Source organism: Eleutherodactylus coqui, chromosome 7 (genome assembly GCF_035609145.1).
Source record: "Eleutherodactylus coqui strain aEleCoq1 chromosome 7, aEleCoq1.hap1, whole genome shotgun sequence".
NCBI classification, from domain to species: domain Eukaryota; kingdom Metazoa; phylum Chordata; class Amphibia; order Anura; family Eleutherodactylidae; genus Eleutherodactylus; species Eleutherodactylus coqui.
In genome coordinates this window covers 141,210,226-141,231,498 of record NC_089843.1, presented here as the reverse complement: position 1 = coordinate 141,231,498, position 21,273 = coordinate 141,210,226, and positions in this window count along the sequence as shown.

The following is a 21,273-nucleotide window of genomic DNA, read 5'->3' as shown; positions in this document are numbered from 1 at the left end:
TTCGGAAAAAAGAGAAGAGAGAGCAAAGGGAAATGAAGCCATCGGAGCTGCCTTACTGCTGGATCTCCTATTGAGATTTAAGCTACAATGTCTATATACAGTGATATGTAGGAGCTACAGAAGACAAACAGTACAACATTTTTAATTAAACCCCATTGCAAAAATGATTGTTAGCATTTAAGTGAAAAAAAAATTGCTGCCAAAGCTGTCCATAGCCTTTAATGTTTGCTGCCAGGGGTTTTTAGACATTCTGCACCTCGGATAGCTAGGACAATTTTCATACTTTTGACAAAATAGAACTATCACACTAAACTTCCATATTTTCTGGAAGTAGACACCTGACATATTAATAGTGCAGTTTTCTTAGAAAAAAAAATTATATTCATGGTTAAAAGTGTGGCAGAATTAGTTTCCATCCTTATCTTATCTCTAATTTGGTGAAGGACTGAAATCTCTCATGAAACCAATACAATATAGGGATATGCTAGCAATATCCTCACCTTGAATTCTGCAATTCACAACACAACCATTGGCCTCTTGTACTGCAAAATCGTGTTGTTTTGAAAAACTGGTGATCTTGTGATGCACATGGCTCAACATATCCAGCCAAAAGGAAGGGTTAGAAAGACACATGAAAATGAAAGTTCAACATGTACAGAGTTCCTATGTTTTCATGTAGATGTCTTCATAATGTCACAGAACTGGAAACTGCATCAAAAACTATTTGTGCACTCCAGTCTTAAAGGGTGGTCAGAGTAATTTTTCCATTAAAAATCTGTTTCCTACAAAGTAAAATACTAGCAGGCTTATTCTCACCAATCTCTACCCCTCAGTGTGTCCTGCGGCATTGCTCCAGTTTTCCCCTCTGATGTCACTTTTACAGGCTGCCTCAGCCTGTTTACGAGATATCACAGGTGCTGCCGCCAATGGTAGAGATCAGCACCCAATCTTTGAGCTCTGTTATTGGTTGCAGCACCTGTGACATCACCTGAACTGGGCGGGACTGCTGCCTGTAAATAAATATATAAAACAGCAGAGAACCGAGTAATGTCATGGGACACTGCAGGATTGGGAAATGGGAGGGTGTGGCCTAAAGCGTGATGTGAGCAGTGGAGACAAACCAGGAGAGCTCCCACCTGTCAGGCTAACTTGATTTTCTTCCTGAGGTGGTGTTTCCAACTCTGCTATGCGGGCTGCTTTGCTGGTCCCTGGGCTTTTGGCTGTGCTGCACCACAGTTCCTGTTGTGGGGAAGCAGAAAAGTGTTTATAGCTCTGGTTAGTTTATTGTGAAGTTTGCCTGTTGTTTAACCGAGTTGTTTAATGCAGAGCTTTTTCTTACGGTATTTTGAGCCAGATCTGCAATGGAACCTCCGACTGGAGATTGCAACGCAGATGTGAAACCAGCCTTGTGCTATTTTATATCCAGCACGGCTAAGAGTTATAATGCAGGGGGAGACTTTTATAATTTGACATTTCTAGGGATGCTGCCTCCTATTTATATAACAGTAATACGTAGTCCTTTGTACCAATGGATTATTGGCAGAGTATTTGACCGCTTGATGAGATTATTTCTTAGATAGGTGGAAGATTCCTGGGTACTGCTCCTCAGTATTAGTGATCTTGCTGTGATATGTGTTTTTTGACCATTATCACTACGCCTAGGTGATTAGAGACCTAGGGTGTATGGGTATATATGTATGAGGTCTGGTGTAGTGGGGTGTTTTTGTTTTTTTTTTGTTTCCTTCTTCCTACTCCTCCTCTAACTTGCAATGGAACAGGCATCTTAAATTATATGTGTAAAACATAAATAATGAATATTATTTATCGGGGTCCAAGAGGGTAATATAACTTCATGGAGTGTGTGGGGTATGGGGGATAAAACTAAAAGACGTTTTTTTCAACCATTCAACAATTTCAACCAGCTATTGTTTGTGTATTAGAAACAAATTTAATAAAAGATACCGTATACTTGCTTCACCATTCGGTATGGGCACATGTACTGATTCATAAGAATACCTCTTTTAAATGAGGGTAATCTTCTATAGATTCCATGGGGAGATTTGTCTGTCTTAGATGTGTTATTATTAGAGATGAGCGAACGTACTCGTCCGAGCTTGATATTCGTGCGAATATTAGGGTGTTCGGGATGCTCGTTACTCGTAACGAGTACCACGCGGTGTTCCGGTTACTTTCAGTTTCCTCTCTGAGACGTTAGCGCGCTTTTCTGGCCAATTGAAAGACAGGGAAGGCATTACAACTTCCCCCTGTGACGTTCAAGCCCTATACCACCCCCCTGCTGTGAGTGGCTGGGGCGATCAGATGTCACCCGAGTATAAAAGTCGGCCCCTCCCACGGCTCACCTCAGATGGCGTGTGAGTTAGCTGAGGGAAAGTGCTGTTCTATTGGAGTTGCTGTAGGGAGAGTATTTGTAGTGAGTGTAGGCTTCAAGAACCCCAACGGTCCTTCTTAGGGCCACATCTACGTGTGTGCAGGCTGCTGTTAGCAGTGGAGAAATTTTTTTTTTTCTCAAAATCGGCAGTGCAGAGCATTGCACCCGGTATTAGGGACAGAAGTGGTGCTTAGGCAGGGAGAGTGTTAGGAGTGAGTGTAGCCTTCAAGAACCTCAACGGTCCTTTCTAGGGCCACATTTAACTGTGTGGAGTACTGTGCAGGCTGCTGTTAGCTGTGTTGCTTTTTTTTTTTTTTCTCAAAATCGGCGGTGCAGAGCATTGCACCCTGCATTGATACTACAGGCACAGAATTGTGTAGGCAGGGCCACAACACAGTTATTAGTCATTGAATAGACGCAGTGGGCCTTTTCTTTTTTAACAAAAGGGAAAAAAGTATATTTGCCCTGCCTCTGTCAGTCCTAAGGGCTCTGGGTACGTGTGTGCTGCGTGGAGAACGTAAAAAAATCAGACGCAACCAGCTACGGTTGAGTGCAGCCTTGCGCCAGTTTCTTTCCTGCCTGGGAAATACCTGCTCTGCCACAGTTAATAACTCTGCAACAGTAAAGTTCTGTGACACTTTTGCAGGGCCGCAACACAGTTATATTAGTCATTGAATAGACGCAGTGGGCCTTTTCTTTTTTAACAAAAGGGAAAAAAGTATATTTGCCCTGCCTCTGTCAGTCCTAAGGGCTCTGGGTACGTGTGTGCTGCGTGGAGAACCTAAAAAAATCAGACGCAACCAGCTACGGTTGAGTGCAGCCTTGCGCCAATTTCTTTCCTGCCTGGGAAATACCTGCTCTGCCACAGTTAATAACTCTGCAACAGTAAAGTTCTGTGACACTTTTGCAGGGCCGCAACACAGTTATATTAGTCATTGAATAGACGCAGTGGGCCTTTTCTTTTTTAACAAAAGGGAAAAAAGTATATTTGCCCTGCCTCTGTCAGTCCTAAGGGCTCTGGGTACGTGTGTGCTGCGTGGAGAACCTAAAAAAATCAGACGCAACCAGCTACGGTTGAGTGCAGCCTTGCGCCAATTTCTTTCCTGCCTGGGAAATACCTGCTCTGCCACAGTTAATAACTCTGCAACAGTAAAGTTCTGTGACACTTTTGCAGGGCCGCAACACAGTTATATTAGTCATTGAATAGACGCAGTGGGCCTTTTCTTTTTTAACAAAAGGGAAAAAAGTATATTTGCCCTGCCTCTGTCAGTCCTAAGGGCTCTGGGTACGTGTGTGCTGCGTGGAGAACGTAAAAAAATCAGACGCAACCAGCTACGGTTGAGTGCAGCCTTGCGCCAATTTCTTTCCTGCCTGGGAAATACCTGCTCTGCCACAGTTAATAACTCTGCAACAGTAAAATTCTGTGACACTTTTGCAGGGCCGCAACACAGTTATATTAGTCATTGAATAGACGCAGTGGGCCTTTTCTTTTTTAACAAAAGGGAAAAAAGTATATTTGCTCTGCCTCTGTCAGTCCTAAGGGCTCTGGGTACGTGTGTGCTGCGTGGAGAACCTAAAAAAATCAGACGCAACCAGCTACGGTTGAGTGCAGCCTTGCGCCAATTTCTTTCCTGCCTGGGAAATACCTGCTCTGCCACAGTTAATAACTCTGCAACAGTAAAGTTCTGTGACACTTTTGCAGGGCCGCAACACAGTTATATTAGTCATTGAATAGACGCAGTGGGCCTTTTCTTTTTTAACAAAAGGGAAAAAAGTATATTTGCCCTGCCTCTGTCAGTCCTAAGGGCTCTGGGTACGTGTGTGCTGCGTGGAGAACCTAAAAAAATCAGACGCAACCAGCTACGGTTAAGTGCAGCCTTGCGCCAATTTCTTTCCTGCCTGGGAAATACCTGCTCTGCCACAGTTAATAACTCTGCAACAGTAAAGTTCTGTGACACTTTTGCAGGGCCGCAACACAGTTATATTAGTCATTGAATAGACGCAGTGGGCCTTTTCTTTTTTAACAAAAGGGAAAAAAGTATATTTGCCCTGCCTCTGTCAGTCCTAAGGGCTCTGGGTACGTGTGTGCTGCGTGGAGAACGTAAAAAAATCAGACGCAACCAGCTACGGTTGAGTGCAGCCTTGCGCCAATGTCTTTCCTGCCTGGGAAATACCTGCTCTGCCACAGTTAATAACTCTGCAACAGTAAAGTTCTGTGACACTTTTGCAGGGCCGCAACACAGTTATATTAGTCATTGAATAGACGCAGTGGGCCTTTTCGTTTTTAACAAAAGGGAAAAAAGTATATTTGCCCTGCCTCTGTCAGTCCTAAGGGCTCTGGGTACGTGTGTGCTGCGTGGAGAACGTAAAAAAATCAGACGCAACCAGCTACGGTTGAGTGCAGCCTTGCGCCAATTTCTTTCCTGCCTGGGAAATACCTGCTCTGCCACAGTTAATAACTCTGCAACAGTAAAGTTCTGTGACACTTTTGCAGGGCCGCAACACAGTTATATTAGTCATTGAATAGACGCAGTGGGCCTTTTCTTTTTTAACAAAAGGGAAAAAAGTATATTTGCCCTGCCTCTGTCAGTCCTAAGGGCTCTGGGTACGTGTGTGCTGCGTGGAGAACCTAAAAAAATCAGACGCAACCAGCTACGGTTGAGTGCAGCCTTGCGCCAATTTCTTTCCTGCCTGGGAAATACCTGCTCTGCCACAGTTAATAACTCTGCAACAGTAAAGTTCTGTGACACTTTTGCAGGGCCGCAACACAGTTATTAAACTTATTATTCATTCACTACAGGCAGTGGGTCTTTCCTTTTTAAAAAAAGTTAAAAAATTACATTTGGCCTGCAGGCTTGCGCCAATTTCTTTCCTGCCTGTGAAATCAAATCACTGCTAATACAGCATACTGAGGGGTAGGGGTAGGCCTAGAGGACGTGGACGCGGCCGAGGACGCGGAGGGCCAAGTGAGGGTGTGGGCACAGGCCGAGCCAGTGCGGTGGCCAGGGGTAGAGGCAGGGCCAGACCGAATAATCCACCAACTGTTTCCCAAAGCGCCCCCTCGCGCCATGCCACCCTGCACAGGTCAAGGTGCTCTACGGTGTGGCAGTTTTTCACAGAGACGCCTGACGACCGACGAACAGTGGTGTGCAACCTTTGTCGCGCCAAGATCAGCTGGGGAGGCACCACCACCAGCATGCGCAGGCATATGATGGCCAAGCACCCCACAAGGTGGGACGATGCCCGTTCACCGCCTCCGGTTTGCACCACTGCCTCTCCCCCTGTGCCCCAACCTGCCCCTGAGATCCAACCCCCCTCTGAGGACACAGGCACTACCGTCTCCTGGCCTGCACCCACACCCTCACCTCCGCTGTCCTCGGCCCCATCCAGCAATGTCTCTCAGCGTAGCGTCCAGACGTCGCTAGTGCCACAGTTTGAGCGCAAGCGCAAGTACGACGCCACGCACCCGCACGCTCAAGCGTTAAACGTGCACATTGCAAAATTGATCAGCCTAGAGATGCTGCCGTATAGGCTTGTGGAAACGGAGGATTTCAAAAGCATGATGGCGGCGGCTGCCCCGCGCTACTCGGTTCCCAGTCGCCACTACTTTTCCCGATGTGCCGTCCCAGCCCTGCACGACCACGTCTCCCGCAACATTGTACGCGCCCTCACCAACGCGGTTACTGCCAAGGTCCACTTAACAACGGACACGTGGACAAGCACAGGCAGGCAGGGCCACTATATCTCCCTGACGGCACATTGGGTGAATTTAGTGGAGGCTGGGACAGAGTCAGAGCCTGGGACCGCTCACGTCCTACCCACCCCCAGAATTGCGGGCCACTGCTCGGTGGTGGTATCTGCGGCGGTGTATGCTTCCTCCACTAAAGCACCTTCCTCCTCCTCCTCCTCCAACGCAACCTCTGTCTCGCAATCAAGATGTGTCAGCAGCACGTCACCAGCAGTCGGTGTCACGCGGCGTGGCAGCACAGCGGTGGGCAAGCGTCAGCAGGCCGTGCTGAAACTACTCAGCTTAGGAGAGAAGAGGCACACGGCCCACAAACTGCTGCAGGGTCTGACAGAGCAGACCGACCACTGGCTTGCGCCGCTGAGCCTCCAACCGGGCATGGTCGTGTGTGACAACGGCCGTAAGCTGGTGGCGGCTCTGCAGCTCGGCAGCCTCACGCACGTGCCATGCCTGGCCCATGTCTTTAATTTGGTGGTTCAGCGCTTTCTGAAAAGCTACCCCCACTTGTCATACCTGCTCGGAAAGGTGCGCCAGCTCTGCGCACATTTCCGCAAATCCCACACGCACGCTGCCACCCTGCGGACACTGCAACATAGGTTTAATCTGCCAGTGCACCGACTGCTGTGCGACGTGCCCACACAGTGGAACTCTACGCTCCACATGTTGGCCAGACTCTATGAGCAGCGTAGAGCTATAGTGGAATACCAACTCCAACTTGCGCGGCGCAGTGGGAGTCAGCCTCCTCAATTATTTACAGAAGTGTGGCCCTGGTTGGCAGCCATCTGCCAGGTTCTTGGAAAATTTGAGGAGTCTACCCAGGTGGTGAGCGGCGATGCTACAATCATTAGCGTCACCATTCCTCTGCTATGCATCTTGAGAAGTTCCCTGCAAAGCATAAAGGCAGACGCTTTGTGCTCGGAAACAGAGCCGGGGGAAGACAGTATGTCGCTGGATAGTCAGAGCACCCTCCTGTCTATATCTCAGCGCGTTCAGGAGGAGGAGGAGGAGCATGAGGAGGATGAGGAGGAGGGGGAAGAGACAGCTTGGCCCACTGCTGACGGTACCCATGCTGCTTGCCTGTCATCCTTTCAGCGTGTATGGCCTGAGGAGGAGGAAGAGGAGGAGGAGGAGGATCCTGAAAGTGATCTTCCTAGTGAAGACAGCCATGTGTTGCGTACAGGTACCCTGGCACACATGGCTGACTTCATGTTAGGATGCCTTTCTCGTGACCCTCGCGTTACACGCATTCTGGCCACTACGGATTACTGGGTGTACACACTGCTCGACCGAAAGGGGTTCGAGAATGATGCTATACCACAGGGCGCTGGTGGACAAACTGATGGTAAACTTCCCATCCGACAGCGCTAGTGGCAGAAGGCGCAGTTCCGAGGGCCAGGTAGCAGGGGAGGCGCAGAGATCAGGCAGCATGTACAGCGCAGGCAGGGGAACATTCTCCAAGGCCTTTGACAGCTTTATGGCTCCCCAGCAAGACTGTGTCACCGTTCCCCAGTCAAGGCTGAGTCGGCGGGAGCACTGTAAAAGGATGGTGAGGGAGTACGTAGCCGATCGCACGACCGTCCTCCGTGATGCCTCTGCCCCCTACAACTACTGGGTGTCGAAGCTGGACACGTGGCCTGAACTCGCGCTGTATGCCCTGGAGGTGCTTGCTTGTCCTGCGGCTAGCGTCTTGTCAGAGAGTGTGTTTAGTGTGGCTGGGGGAATCATCACGGATAAGCGTACCCACCTGTCAACCGACAGTGCCGACAGGCTTACACTCATCAAGATGAACAAAGCCTGGATTTCCCCAGACTTCTCTTCTCCACCAGCGGACAGCAGCGATACCTAAGCAATACGTAGGCTGCACCCGCGGATGGAAGCATCGTTCTCTCTCACCATTCAAAACGGGGACATTTCTGCTTCATCAATCTGTGTATAATATTCCTCCTCCTCCTCCTCCTGCTCCTCCTCCTGAAACCTCACGTAATCACGCCGAACGGGCAATTTTTCTTAGGGCCACAAGGCTCACTCATCTAATTTTTCTAAACAATTTTTATATGTTTCAATGCTCTTAAAAGCGTTGAAACTTTAACTTGAACCAATTTTTTGTTAAACTGGGCTGCCTCCAGGCCTAGTTACCACTTAAGCCACATTAACCAAAGCGATTAATGGGTTTCACCTGCCATCTTGGTTGGGCATGGCCAATTTTTACTGAGGTACATTAGTACTGTTGGTACACCAATGTTTTGGGGCCCTCACCTACAGTGTAATCATAGCAATTTCTATGTTCTTCGCCTGCACTCATGGTACAGAAGTGTGTGTGGGGTTGGCCTACACTTTAGCTACATAAATGTAACTTGGGCCTTGGCTATACTGCAGCTACTGAAATGGAACTAAGACTGCGCTCCCACTATACTGCTGCTTCGGAATTGTTACTGGGGCCTGTGTAGGCTGCTACTATTACTGAAATGGAACTAAGACTGTGCTCCCCCTATAATGCTGCTAGTGATATGTTAGTGGGGCCTGTTGCTAATGCTACGGCTGAAATGTTACTAATTCTGGGCTCTGCCTATACCGCTGCTAATGGTATGTCTCTGGGGTGTGGAAACAGAGGCTTCCCAAAGACATGATGGTGGCGAGGCCATTTCCCACCAACGCTGTTACTGTTAAGGTGCATATAACCACGGACACGTGGAGAGGACACGTAGTGCCTCCAAAACATCCCCCGCCACGGCCCACTTAATCCTGGCCACATTCCGAAAACCAACAAAATAAAACCGCGCTACTAGGGCCGCAGTCACCACCACATTACCACCAACGCGGTTACTGTTAAGGTACATATTACCAGTCTGACTGGGGCATGCAGTGTTGGCCGGAGCCCACCTGCATTAAGCGCGACATTACTACCTCAGCTGTGTTGGGCAATGCAATGGGATATTTTTGTGTATCGCCGGTGGGTTCCAGGGAGCCACCCATGCTGTAGGTGCACACGGAGTTTAACCTACATGTGTCCACTTGTAAAGAACCCCAGTCTGACTGGGGCATGCAGTGTGGGCCGAAGCCCACCTGCATTAAGCACGACATTACTACCTCAGCTGTGTTGGGCAATGCAATGGGATATTTCTATGTACCGCCGGTGGCTTCCTGGCACCCACCCATGCTGTGGGTCCACAGGGAATTATAAATGCATCTGTTTCCACTTGTAAAGAACCCCAGTCTGACTGGGGCATGCAGTGTGGGCCGAAGCCCACCTGCATTAAGCACGACATTACTACCTCAGCTGTGTTGGGCAATGCAATGGGATATTTTTGTGTATCGCCGGTGGGTTCCAGGGAGCCACCCATGCTGTAGGCGCACACGGAGTTTAACCTACATGTGTCCACTTGTAAAGAACCCCAGTCTGACTGGGGCATGCAGTGTGGGCCGAAGCCCACCTGCATTAAGCACGACATTACTACCTCAGCTGTGTTGGGCAATGCAATGGGATATTTCTATGTACCGCCGGTGGCTTCCTGGCACCCACCCATGCTGTGAGTCCACAGGGAATTATAAATGCATCTGTTTCCACTTGTAAAGAACCCCAGTCTGACTGGGGCATGCAGTGTGGGCCGAAGCCCACCTGCATTAAGCACGACATTACTACCTCAGCTGTGTTGGGCAATGCAATGGGATATTTTTATGTACCGCCGGTGGGTTCCAGGGAGCCACCCATGCTGTCGGTCGACAGGGACTTCACAATAGGGAGTTGTACCTGCCTGTGTCTATGAATTAAAAAGCCCGGTCTGACTGGGGCATGCAGAGACACCTTGACAGAATGAATAGTGTGTGGCACATAGGTTCCCCATTGCTATGCCCACGTGTGCAGCTCCTGATGGCGGTGGCACAGGATTCTATTTCTCATTGCTTCTGTACAGCATTGTGGGCTATCGCCCCGCCCCTTTTAAAGAGGGTCGCTGCCTAGCCGTGCCAACCCTCTGCAGTGTGTGCCTGCGGTTCCTCCTCATGGCAGACGCACTTCTAAATAGACATGAGGGTGGTGTGGCATGAGGGCAGCTGAAGGCTGCGCAGGGACACTTTGGTGTGCGCTGTGGGGGGGAGGGGGGGCGGTTGGGCAGCATGTAACCCAGGAGAAGTGGCAGTGGAGTGTCATGCAGGCAGTGATTGTGCTTTGTTGGAGGTAGTGTGGTGCTTAGCAAAGGTATGCCATGCTAATGAGGGCTTTTCAGAAGTAAAAGTTTTTGGGAGGGGGGGGCCCACTCTTGCCGCTATTGTGGATTAATAGTGGGACCTGTGAACTTGAGATGCAGCCCAACATGTAGCCCCTCGCCTGCCCTATCCGTTGCTGTGTCGTTCCCATCACTTTCTTGAATTGCCCAGATTTTCACACAAGGAAACCTTAGCGAGCATCGGCGAAATACAAAAATGCTCGGGTCGCCCATTGACTTCAATGGGGTTCGTTATTCGAAACGAACCCTCGAGCATCGCGAAAAGTTCGTCCCGAGTAACGAGCACCCGAGCATTTTGGTGCTCGCTCATCTCTAGTTATTATGCAAAATAAATATTTTTCAGTAGGAATATATATCCCTCCTCCATATTCCAGCTAATGTATTAAGAAGGCGGTGGAATTTGTGGCTATATTCCCTGCTGTTCTAATGTTAATTATGGGCAATTTCAATAATTGTTTAAATTCCTGCTTGAATGGATTCAATAAAAGCCCTATGGTGGCTTCTACTTTCTTAACTTCTTTTGGTTTATGTGATCTATGGATGTTAAGAAATCTAGATGTTTAACAATGTGCTTGTTATTTCAGTTCACATAATACACTTTCTAGAATAGATCTTCTGATAGGTACTCCATTTATGCTTCCCGTAGGTTAAATCATTTTTGGTTGAACCTGCTGGATGGTTATGCTAGAACGGAGGAGGCTCTTTTTGGAATTTTTTCAGATTAACATTGGCTCTTCCTCAAGGCCTTACAAGCTTAAGCCATAGAACAAGCATATATACATTCTCCCACCAACTAGGCAGAAATTAATTGGAAACAGGCACAGTCTCAACTTGTGAATCATCTGAGAGGCTTTGAAAAAAATATAAGCGCCTTTTTATGATGCTGTAGATCTTTGAGGAAGGGGAAGCTGGGAATTTTTTGGCCTCTATAATTAAGAACTCCTGCACACTTGCGTTTTTCTTGCGGATTTTTTTCATGCGATATCACTGCGGTTTTTTTTCACACGATTGTCAATGGGACTTTCTAATGTTAAAAACACATCGTACAAAAGTTGCACCAACTTGCGATGCGTTTTTGAGGCCTGATAATTCTTTGGTTATAAAAGAGGCTGAAATTTTGGAGATATTTTTTCTCTATTTTAAAAACGTGCATGCTTCTAAGTTAAGTGTGCATTGTGAAGATCTTTATGAATATTTGGCTCGGTTGCAATCGCCAATTCTGTCTGATAATCAGAGAGTGATGTTAGAGGCTCCTTTGGCACTGAATTGGTTAAGGGATGCAGTAACAGCACTCTCTAAAGAAAAGACAAAATTTCATGGCCTTTCAAGTAACTTTTTTAAGCACTACAAGGATATGCTTCTACCATATTTATTGAAAGTGTTTAATGAATCATTGCAGGAAGGCATACTTCCTCCATGGATGAGAGATTCTATAATTGTCTTAAGTCCTAAACTGGGGAAGTGTTTGTCTTTTCCTGATTTCTGTAGTCCAATATTTGTATTGACCACGGATGTTAAAATCTTGGCGAAGGTACTTGAGAATAGATTACTTTTAGTAATTTCTCATTTAATACATAAAGACCCGTCTGGCTTTATGCTGAACAAATCAACTGCTATTAATTTAAGGAGGTTATATATGAATCTTCAGGCGGATCAACAACTTTGTGGGAGCACAGCTGTTTTTTTCACTCAAATGTTTTGACAGTGTCAGGAGGAATTATTTTGGGTCTGTTCTTCTTAAGATAGGTTTTGTAAAAAAAATTGGCTGGGTTACTCTACTGTATTCAATGCCAGGGGCAAGAGTGAGAGAAAATAGTCATATTTCAGGACAGATGGTGTTAGAGAGAAAAACAAAGTAGTGTCTCTTGTCCCCTCCTCTCTTTGCTTTGGCAATCGAGCCCCTGGCTGGTTTGGGAAGGCAATAACCGGATATTGTTTGATTGCAGTATAGAAAAATTGTGAAATGTATCTCACTATATGCAGAAGATCTGATGTTGTGTATGGGGGATGTCAGTAGATCAATGAGTCCTATATATTTGGTAAGATGTTGAGTCTTACTATTAACCTGGAAAAATCTGCAGTTCTTTCTTTAGATCCATTACTATTCATAGGAACATAGACAATTACAAATAGTAAAGAAATTCTGATATTTGTAAGTTGTGGTATATTCTAAGCCTCAATACTATATTTCTGCCAATGTGCTTCCATTGATACAAATGTTCAACTGAAATGTCAGTCTGGAATCGTCTCCCTTTGTTGATAATTGTCAGGGGAAATCTTATTAAAAGGGCATGCTTCCTTATAACTTCTTCCTATAACTTAAAACTTCTTTATATACTTCAAAACTCTTCAATTTGGATTTCATTACAATATTATTTTATACTTCATATGATATTTAGGAGTTCATTACGAAATAAGAAATCTAATAGAATTAAATTGGAGACCCTTCAAAGGGATATACGGTCTGGAGGGTTGGCAATTCAAAATGTTTAGATATATGTTTTGCTGTCTCAATTGCAAAAGTTGAAGGGTTGGGGAGAAAAAAATGAGGTGGAGTTGAATGGTACATTGGTTTCTTAAATGACAGTCTGTAGCCCCACTAAAACAGTATGTGACAGAGGGATTAAAGGAGTCAAAAGGGACTACATCCGACAATATTTTAATGAGCAAATTTTGAAATCAATTTTAGCAGATTTTGCAACTGGCTGGATTTATTATATACACTCCCTACTAAAGGAACCCCAAAATGCTAAATTGCCAGAGATTTTTAGGTTGGAGGGATTTTCAGAATGGGAGAAGAGAGGAGTAATGTTTTTAGAAAAGGTATAGTTTTGAACAATGTAGAAAGCTATATGATGTTTCCCATAGTTATTTTTTCCAGTTCCTTCAGTTTTTCTTGGGTGTTTTGCAACTACAAAGGGGCGTAATATCTTATTTATGCAGACAGATGCTTTCTTACTATTAACAGCAATTGCCAATAAAGTTAGAAAATGGGAAAAAATTTGGGCCATATTAGTGAAGATAAATGAGCTGTTGTGTTGTGTATAATTAAAATGATATCTGTAACTGAAAATCAATGAGTATTGCAATTATATTTGGTGCATAGAGTTTATCGTACCTCATTAAAATTGTTTAACATGGGTATTAGCATTAACATGGGTAAACTCAGACTGTCCAAAATGCTATATCAATGGTGCAGATTTAATGCATATCATAGAATCATAGAATGGTAGAGTTGGAAGGGACCTCCAGGATCATCGGGTCCAACCCCCTTTGGTCAGAGATTGTGCAAAATTGTGTGAATTTTAGAATGAGGTACTAGAGATAATTAAAAAAATATGTCTTGTCAATATTGATCTTAATCCTAGAATTTGTATAATGGGCATTATTGATGGGCTTGATGGGCATATCATTTTGGGAATTCAGAGAACTGATCTGATTAAAAAAAGGTAATATACGCCAGTTAGTTATTTTACTGAATGGATGTTTAATGGAAAAATATAATGCACCCCTTTAGTGCTCAGTCAGACGAGCGATTTTTTAATGCATGAATAGGCACGCTAAAAAATTGCATGTCGCAAATCACGTGACCTGGCATAATTTCTAAGTGCCTGAAGTTCGCCCATTCCCTGGAGCAGCTGCTCCAAGAGGAGAGAAAGAAGAAGCCCTGCAGGACTTCAGGATTTCCCCAGAGCAGGGAGAGATGGAGCAGACCTATGGGGGATTTTCCCCATGGCATGGAGAGATGGCATGGAGAGATGGAGCGGGGCTATGCATTAATCCCCCATCGCTCTACTCCTTTTCCCTTGCTATGGGGAAATCCCCCATAGGTCCACTCTATCTACCTGCTATAGGAAAATCCCAAGGGTGTGGTGGGGCTTAAATGAGTGGGCGGGGCTATATGGATTCTCACAAAGATTCCCTATAGCAAACCAAAGAGGGGGCGGTGCTAGAAGCGTGGAGCTAGGGGTGGATCCTTCTAGCTCCGCCCACCCAAACACTCTCGAGAAGAGCCCTTGGGGGAAGCCCTGTAACTCAGCCCCCTCTCTGTCCCACTATAGGGAACTCTCTTGGGGAGAGAGGTGGAGGGAGTCCCCTACTGCCCCCACTGTTGGGCATTTAAAAGGTGCTGCCCAGAAGCACTTTTCCAATGTCTCGTTGTAAATTCCTGTTATTTCCCGCCGGGATTAAGGGAACCCTCGGGGATTCCCCTCATCCCCGCTGGTAATAAAAGGAGTTTTCAGCGGGACATTTAAAATGTGCTTTCTGGGCAGCACATTTTCTCTTAGCAGCGGGGAATCTATTCCCAGCGCAGGAGTTTCCATTGACTCCTGCTCCCATAGGAGTCAATGGAAAGTCCTGTAATGCTCTCCTATCTTTATAGGTGCACTCTGTTTTGTGCACCTAGATTCTCTTATGTAAGTGCTTTTATGGAAACCCATTAGGTCTTTTCGAAGCGCTCTTTTTGAATGCACATAAAAATTGCTTTCAGATAGATGTAATGTAGCCCCATTTCATCCACTACAATGGGTGTAGTATAGTATTATTTCAGTGACTGTATTATGTCTGTGAAACCCACAACTCCTACAGTTTTACTGGACTGAACATAGATCACCATATGATCCTATGATACTAAACCTTAAAATATACCTATATTATACCCATCTAAAAGGGGCCTTAGGGCTTAGTCACACGGGCATTTTTTCGCGCGATTTTTTTTTTGCGCAAAACTGGTGCGCACAAAAAAATCGTGTGACCGAAGCCAGCATTTATCAGCCCTAAGGGCTCGGTCACACGGGCGCTGCCTGCTATCCTCTGCCACAACTGTTCACCCATTGAATTCAATGGAGCCGGCAATACAGCTGCCTCTGATTGGTGACAGCCCTCAGCTCTCACTCACTCATTCATGAATGGGTGAGTGAGAGCTGCCTCTGATTGGTTGAGGGCTGAGACCAATCAGAGGCAGCCCATTCAGCAGGCGGGGATTTTAAATCCCCGCCTGCTGAATACTACAGAAAGCAGTTCAGGAGAATAGCCGGCTGGACGCGGCTGATCTCCAGCAGCTGCCAAAAGGTGAGTATATATATATTTTTTATTTTTTACACTTTTTTTGGATGGTTTTCAGGGAAGGGCTTATATTTGAAGCCTTTCCCCGAAAATTAATACAGCGCTTGCCAGCAGCCCATTGCTTTCATTGGAGCTGGCTGTATTGCCGGCTCCATTGAATTCAATGAGAGAACATCGTTTTTCTCTGCCACAGCTGTTACAGCTGTGGCAGAGCAGAACGATCTTTAGTATATGTTCTCAATGGGGCCGGCGCTGCTGCCGCCGGCCCCATTGAGCGCATATACAAGAACATGCGTTCTGCGAATCGTGTCATATAATTTTCGGCACATCCGCATAAAAAACGGCCATGTGACCGATCCCGTCGCAAAGCATTGGGTATATATATTTGCAGATCGCAAGCGCATCTGCAAATTGGGCAAAAAACGCCAGTGTGACTGAGCCCTCACTGTGATTGAAATTAGAAAGTTAGAAGTGAAAATGTCTGAAAAATTTGCCGTATAAAGCTCATACAGCAAAAAATAAATACATCGCTGCAGCTGCTTTTAGGTCCCAGAAACTGAAGGTACATCTGCTAGGAAAAAATACAATTCTAATAAAATATTGCATTGTTCTGCTCACCCAAAAAGATATAGATCTGCTTTAGCACAATAAATGTAAAAAAACATACATGCTGCTATAAAAATATAAAGCTCTTTATTGGAAAAATGCTAAAGAAATTTGGTAACCCTAAAAAACAAACTAAAAAAAAACAGTAAATTGACATCTGCTAAAAATTGCTAAACACATTAAATATTTGTCAAAAACTATTCTGGGCAATAATAGGTTAACTTCATACCAAATAAATACGTTAAAGTTGAAACAAATCCAACATAAAAAAGGAAGGGAGTAACATTAGGATTACATTAAACCTTCATCAACTATATCTTGAGGGAATTTCCTGAAATGCACCACTCAGATCCTGAATTTTAGCTGATATGTTCTTGCCACACGCGTGTGTTGTTTTGAATTCTATAGAGAGCTCCATATGTTGTCCTTAATTAAGCACTGGCATTTTTGTGTTTAGAGAAGAGCGGAGAAATTGCGTTAGGAAAAAGGAGGTCATGAACTGATGATTATTTTAGAGGTCAGAATATGCATCTCTTGAGTTTTACCTTTTAAAGGAAGACTCTCAACCAAATATGCCTATTTCCCAAACTAGGTAGGGGTTATGAAGAGAAGTTGGATCATATCTCATGTTCCCATGAAAGTATAAGTATGAAGGAGAGAGCAGTCTTTTCATCTACCATGCATTCTATATAAATGAGCTGCAACCTATCTGATGGGCAGTCTTGCAGCTTGTAGTCATCCAGGCTATCTCTGCTCAGTAATTCACAGCTCTTTCCCTTGACATCTATAATTAAGCAAAGTGAGGAGCTATGGGTTATTGAGCAAAGACAACTTTCAGTCTTGCTAACAGACTTTCTTTAAAGCCTACTTGACTTTCCTGTTAACTTTGCAGAATAAGCTGCTATGTGTGTGTATATAAGGAATATCCCTATATCTGACCATTGCATGACTTGTATCCTGCACTTATCAGGAGTTTTCCCCTATGCAGACTGTGCTTTTTGATTTGCAGTTCTCTTTCACAGGTAGGAAACTTTTAGCTGTGATGCTGTCTTGGATACTATGCACACAGCTAAAGATGCAGATTTTGCCCCTAAATGTCTGTAGCACACCCACACAACACCATTAGGACGACACTAGAGAAGTACCGAGCAGTGGTGATGTGAATAAATAACAGTAAACAACGCACCATTAGCGCTAAATGTTTATGTCTATGTGAGTCTCCCTTCCCTCATTTCTCTGTTCACGGACAGCATGACTCATCTGCCTATCATTTGCTCACTAAGATCCATCTTGTTATCTCTGTTAGTAGAGAAGGGCTTCACATGACAACAAGCAGAAAATTGAAAAGGATACCTCTAGTGGTCAGTATTTTATAGTGATTTTTTTAGCACAAAAATGTCATCTTTGGTAAATACAGTGAATTACACATTTGCTAGCTACACATTGGCTATTATAAAAGCACAAGTTCTTTAAAAAGTTAGTGACCATTTAGGCAAAATATGTGGGACCTTGGACATTTTTCCGATGCCTCTCCCTATTTTCCACAATTTGGCTTCATGGAAAGGTTGTCAGAGTGCCTGAGGCTCTGGACATTTACTATAATTTATAGCATAACTTAAGTTATAGCGCAAATCTACCTCAGCTTGTGGATGGTGTAGATTTGTCTGTGTCTTGCATGGGACAGCCAGACGTGATAAATTTGCTTCTTAATAGATTTGTTTTATCTCACTTTGATGTAGACATTAGTAAGACCTGTGTATGAAATGCTGGTCTTCAGCAAAAAGCCGGAAGTGGGCACAGCAAAATAGTATAATTTAAATACTACCTTTTAAAGTTGTTGTAATTGCATCACAGAACACATTTTTATATAAAAAATGCCAAAAAAACCCATAATGTGGATGAAAACTACTTAACCCTTATGTCAAATCAATTGGTTTTATATATAATTTTTAATTTTAAATTTGTCCAATTTCTAAGGTTGATGACTAGAGATGAGCGAACGTACTCGTTTAGGGCGTTTTTGCACTCGAGCACCGCTTTTTCCGAGTAACCGACTACTCGGGCAAAAAGATTTGGGGGGCGCCGGGGGTGAGCGCGGGGTTGCAGAGGGGAGGGGGGGAGAGAGAGAGATCCCCCTGTACCCTACTGCTACCCCCGCTCCCCCTGGCGCCCCCCGAATCTTTTCGTCCGAGTAGTCAGTTACTCAGAAAAAGTGGTGCTCGAGTGCAAAAACGCCCTAAACGAGTAAGTTCGCTCATCTCTATTGATGACCTATCCACAGGTTCAGGGACCTCCACTGATCAACTGTACCCAGAGGCTGGTGTTCAAAAGTACAGAGCTCCTTTGTCACTAGAAGCAGTTGTCTCCGTACATTGCGCGGTGTGCCAGAGTGGTACTGCAGGTTGAGTCCCACTGTAGTGAGACAACCTCCTTATGCATTTCCCAATATTTATTCCTGTAGTATATTTAATTCCTGTAGTAACTGTATGGACAGCTCAGAATTGTGAATGAATGAATATTTGTTTTCCTCTCTCACGGCAAGACCGTCCTAGCTCAGTATCAAGCTCTGCTCATATAGTGCATGTTACCAAGCCCTTATCTTTCTATATAGCCTGGCTAATGTTTGCTTTTCACAACCATTTAACAGTAACAAAAAGTAGAAATAAACAACTGAAGCCCCTAACAAAGTTTCACCTATAATTCAGAGCAGAAGCCAGCGAAGCATATTTCTTCAATCTTTGCTTGGTTAGGTCTGTCTTTAAAGTGAGGTTTCAAAAGGCTTTCTCAACCTAATTAACAACTCAAAGAAAGCTTTATCCCAAATAGCTTAACTAAAGTCATTTAATTCCCTAGAAATATTAAAAGACTTTGTAAGATCTTCTCAAGCAAACAATATATATAGACGTTGCAATTAATTGATTCAGACTAAGACTTATGAGTATAATACTAATACAGCAACTGATTATCCATATAGAGTATATTCCCTATCTTTTCCCATATTTTTTAGCGAGCCAATTTTGAATTCATGCTTACATAGCTGTCCTTTGTAAGGGCTGAATGCCCTTCATCCTTCTACCTCTCTTTTACCCCACAGAGGAAGGAATATCTTCAAATAAGGCCTCCGACACACTAGTGTATTTGGGTCCATGTACTGTCCGTGTTAATTCACAAATAGAGATGAGCGAACGTACTCGTTTCGAGTAATTACTCGATCGAGCACCGCGATTTTCGAGTACTTCAGTACTCGGGTGAAAAGATTCGGGGGGCGCCGGGGGGCGGGGGAGGCATGGCGGTGCGGGAGGTAGCAGCGGGAACAGGGGGGAGCCCTCTCTCTCTCCCTCTCCCCCCCACTCCCCGCTGCAACTCCCCACTCACCCACGGCGCCCACCGAATCTTTTCGCCCGAGTACGGAAGTACTCGAAAATCGCGGTACTCGGGCGAAAAAGGGGCGTGGCCGAGTACGCTCGCTCATCTCTATTCACAAACAGTCAATGGACCTGTTAGGGTCTATGGAGTTGTGACATTTTTTTTATGCGGACCAATCACTTGCATGAAAAAAGTCATCACATGTTCTATATTTGTCAATATCAAGTATAAAAATTAGGACATGCAAATGCATGTCAATGTGCAAGCCGTCCATATATTGAACAGCCCAATGGACAGGTGTCAATGTTAGCACTAAGCTTTGTCTGATTCTAGACTTAAAAGGTTTGTCTTTGGGGTTATAGTTGGCCTTATAACAGCACTGTGCAGTTTTGGCATTCTCTTAACCTTCACTAGATAGTGCGATGCTTTTCCAACATTCTAGAAGCATGCAGTACAAGTATATAGGGTTCCAATATATAATAAATATTTATTGGTTGTTTTACATTTTCTGATCTTATCTCTAAGCTGCATGTGAAGACGTGACCATCAGATCCAATACAGTTCCATCACTTTTTTTTAATCAAATAGTTCTTGTACAGCCTGAATGCATCTCTTGGGTCACTGTCTAGCTAAAGACAAAATTATACAGCAAACATGCTCATACGAGTTTGGATGACATGTTGCTTCAAAATGAATGGAAATGGTTGAGATGCTGCATAAGATTGCCTTCAATCCCAAGAAAATATCTCTAACAGTGTCACCTAGAGAAACTTTTATACCATAACACCTCCTCCCTATCTTATGGTGGGAACCACACATTAAAACATAATCTTTTCCATATCTCAAGAACATACAGTGATCCCTCAACATGCAATGTTAATTAGTTCTGGGATGACCAGTGCATGTTGAAAATATTGTATGTTGAAACCTTAACTCTATGGAAAATTGGGTAATTGGTTTCCAAGCCTTCAAAATCAACCAAAAGTTATGCAAAAGTATGATTGAAGAAAGTCAAGCAGAAAGCTAATATGGATAAAGAAGCAAGTTCTTACATATAAGGGTCAGAAAGAGCTGCTAGAATCTGTGAATCATTTTCTGTGTAGTAGACAGCAGCTTCTTTAGTGTCCGGTTCATTGCATACAGTACAAGAAAATAACATTTTTACCTGTCCTCACCTGGTTTCCAAAGAAACCATTCATCCCGATTCAGGTAAAGAGCAGCGCAGAACATGTATTACTGCACTTTGCTGTAGAGATGAACTACTGAGTTACCAAGTCAGGATACAAATAGAAAAGATGTTTCAGGCACTGTTATAATTATACAATTAGAGTCTTTTATTGCAGGAGTGATACAATGAATATAGTCTTCATAAAACGTAACATAATACATCACATATTATCAAGATTCTTTAACCCTTTCCAATCCACAGTCTGACATCTTAAGACATTATGATTTAAGGCTGTACAGCTATGATGTTGGAAGACGTCCGTCGGGGTTCTCTTACTGTATATTGCCAGCCTCTCTGCTGTTGGAGCCTATCCAACCTGTCACTTCATGCAGTACTGGCTTTAGCCAGCATATAGCGCCGTTGTATAACGGCAGAAAAAGAGTAAGCTCCCTAGGAAAAACAGGATACAAATTGGATTGGAAAGGGTTAACATTAGAGATGAGGGAGTGTACTCGCTAAGGGCAAATACTCGAGTGAGTAATGCCTTTTGCGAGTCACTGCCCGCTCGTCTAAAAAGATTTGGGTGCTGGCGGGGGTGAGCCATGAGTTGCGGGAATGAGCAGGGAGGAGCGGGGGGGGAGAGGGATATCTCCCCCTGTTCTTCCCGGCTCTCCCCCGCCGCTCCCCGCCCCCCTACCGGCACCCGAAT